Source organism: Galeopterus variegatus, unplaced genomic scaffold (assembly GCF_000696425.1).
Source record: "Galeopterus variegatus unplaced genomic scaffold, G_variegatus-3.0.2 Scaffold2559, whole genome shotgun sequence".
Classification (NCBI taxonomy): Eukaryota; Metazoa; Chordata; class Mammalia; order Dermoptera; family Cynocephalidae; genus Galeopterus; species Galeopterus variegatus.
In genome coordinates this window covers 249,714-253,208 of record NW_007728670.1, presented here as the reverse complement: position 1 = coordinate 253,208, position 3,495 = coordinate 249,714, and positions in this window count along the sequence as shown.

Genomic DNA, 3,495 nt, shown 5'->3' with positions numbered 1-3,495 from the left:
AGGAAAAAGAGAGGGCCCATGGGGATTCTTCTGCTCAGGGGAGCCCCTCCCTAGTTATAACCTAATTTGTTGCATGTATGTGGACCAGACGGGTGGAATTAAACCTTCTAAGGTGTAGTGGTTAGATTATTTCCAAATGTCTGGAGACTATAGCTAATGTAAGAAGTCCTATTTCTCTTTCAAAAGGACCATCTTCTATGGTTCAACTGTGGGCTTTTGAAACAGAAACTAAAACGCCTGTGACTATAGGGTGGGGTCAATTTGTTTCTCTTTTTTCCCTATTGGGGTGTACATGAAGGCTCTGAAGTTCTGGACTTCGTGTTTGTGTTTTGGTAAGATGGCTCTAAGGTTGCAGGATAGAGAACTGGAAGGTAATTAGTCATTGAAGAAGATCCTTGCTTTCTACAAATGGATTCACCCTAAAGAATTGGCCATCTCAACCTTCCCTTTACGGATAGCATTTATACATCTCTCTACCTTTGTTACAGTAAAAATACACTACAGAAAAATCTCAAGGGCTTGCCTAAGTGGTTGAAAGGTGGCAGGACAAAAAAGTTGCAGTATAGGCAAGAGGAAGGTATTATACATAAGGCAAAAGAATACAAAATGTATAACTAAAATAAACTTTGAAATACAAGAAATAAATATAAGCACGATCTGAAATTGTTCCCTGAAGAATTTAGCCCAAACACAGTTTCTTATCTATTATAGGTGCTAAATTATCTTAAAACTGAATGTGCTGCTGTGGTCAGAAAGTTAAGAAGATAAACCCCCATCCTACATCCTTGGCATAAAACCAGGACATATCTATACCAGGAACAAAATGTGTTGTACTGTTTGCTGAGCTTCAAGAAAAAGTCTAATGAGGTTGGAGTTAGTCAATAGGAGAATAACTGAAACGATCAAGATTAGGGCCTCCTTTCCAGGAGGTGCTACTGAAATGGTAGAATTCTGCAGTATAAAAAGTAGGTTGATTTTATGGCTGAATTGCATACCCCCAAAATTCATATGTTGAAGGCCTAACCCCCAGTACCTTAGAATGTGACTGGTTTTGGACAGAGAACCTTTAAAGAGGAAATTAAGTTAAAATGGGGCCATTAGGGTAGACCCTAATCCAATCTGACTGGTATCCTCATAAGAAGAGATTACAACAGAGCGAGAGAATGAAAGAGAGACCAAACACATGCACATATAGAGAGACGACCATGTGAATACCCAGTGAGAAGGTGGTCACATGCAAGCCAAGGGGACAAGCTTCAGAAGAAACCAAACCTGCTGACAACTTGATCTCTGACTTAGGCTTCCAGAGCTGTGAGAAAATAAGTTTCTGTTGTTTAAGCCACCCAGTCTGTGGTATTTTGTTATGGCAGCCCTTAGCAGACGAATAAAGATGAGAACGGATATGATCAAATGGTTTAAAATTGTAAAGGGCCTAGAAAAAGATGTGATCATTTCAGGATGCCTCTATGTCCGGGTTTCTTAAAGGAAAATCTGGTATTTTGTTATGGCAGCCCTTAGCAGACGAATAAAGATGAGAACGGATATGATCAAATGGTTTAAAATTGTAAAGGGTCTAGAAAAAGATGTGATCATTTCAGGATGCCTCTATGTCCGGGTTTCTTAAAGGAAAATCTGCATACTACCTGTGTCTGAATCACCTATAGTACGTCTAAAAAAACAGGTTCCCAGGCCCACTGGACCTAGAGTATTAAAATATTCTGGTATGAGGCCTAAGAATCTATCCTTTTGGTAGCCACCCCAAGTAATGTTTTTGCACAGTAAGGCTTGAGACACCGTGTGAAGTTCTGCCCCACCTCTGGCTCTTTTCTGGGCCTGGCTGGTTGATACTAATTACATCTCATTAAGTTCTGGTGTATTTGGTGCTCTGTAGATGTTCCGTTATCAGGAACCAGGTGTAAGTCCCATTGTGGGCTATCTCCCTCCAGATGTCAGCCAATGTTTACCCAAGTATGTGGGAAAAGTGAATAGGATCGACCCAGTCTTTAGGGGAATTGACTTGATTCTCGAAAGAAATATGTGCCTCACCTCTTTTATTTACTTAAGAACACAACAATAGGGCTCGCTAGTTTGCTCACTTGGGAGAGCATGGTACTGGTAACACCAAGGTCACAGGTTCGGATCCCCATACCAGCCAGCTGCCCCCTGAAAACAAATATATATAATGACATATTTTGAACAATAATCTGCAGTACAATTATTTCGCTAATGAATTTATTTAAAGACCCTGTTACTTTGGCACCTAAATTAACAAGAAATAGAATGGGCATATCTAACTTTTCTATCAATATACACCAGTTGAGCTTATATGGAAAGTTTCCTAGTATCATTGTGCCTTTTTATGCTCTGTACAGTTAAAATATAGTATTAGTGAAATAGATAAATAACATATATAAATAAAAACAAGCTAATAGTAAATGGAAAGAAATCTAATAAATACTTCAGACAGGTTCTGGGCTTCTATTTATTTCCTCATCACCAATGGGAATAGAAAATATTTTCACATGGCAAAAGGTGAAATTTCTTTTCTTCACCAAAAGTGGACCGAAGAGGAACTGAAGTCAGAGAGAGAGAAAAAAGTTGAGTCCAAAGCAAACACGGTGATGAACATTTTCAAACTAGGCAGAATAGGTGGCATTCTGACTCAAATAGGTGGTTCCCTAGGGACATGTAAAAACTGCCCTATCCCCCATTTATAAATGTGATTAAGGGACAGGTTTAATAAGTTGAGTTCTTAAAAACTGAAATTTAGGAAGGCCATTTGAAAATGTTCGAGTGGGCAAGTCATTGGGCTATTTCTCTATTTTCCTTCGGGTGGTCCAGCCTTTGAACCGGAATGCAGCTACTGTGTCCTAGGAACGACCAGGCCTATCTAGGAGTTCCTATGGCCACCGTTTTGTTGAGCACTTATTCAATGCCAGGCATTTGGTGTTTTTCCCTCCTTGACTAACCAAATTTCCGGCTCTCTGTGTAGACCATCGTTCCCATTGGATTCTTGGCGGGTGGGGGATGGGAAATCGGAATTGTCATTAGTGTTTCAGGTGCTTTCCAGAAACAAGAATTCTGGTGCTTTGAAGAACTGATTTAAAACTCTAGACATTAATACTCCGGAGAGGTTCAGAAGGAAAAGCTCTGAGCGCAATTGGGTTTCATTAGTCAGGAAAAAGGACATTCGGTCTTCGAGGAGACAGTTTTCCAGTTGGGGCAGAGAAGAGAGTCCTAACAATGAAGAGCGGCCCCTCTGGCTGAAAGGGGCTCTCGCTTTGGAGCAGCGCACTCCCCGCGTGCTGTCAGGGTGGGTGTTCTCTCCTTGACCTCTCAGAGCGAGCGGCCCTTCTCCGCGGTTCTGGGCTCGGCGAGGCCCGGCCTAGCGGCCCGGCTGCCCCGAGGGCCCTGACCCGCGGGCGAGTGGGGTCGGGGTCGGGGGCGCGGGTGGCGGCTGCAGCGGCGGCGGGGAGAGGCGGGAGTGGGTCTGGC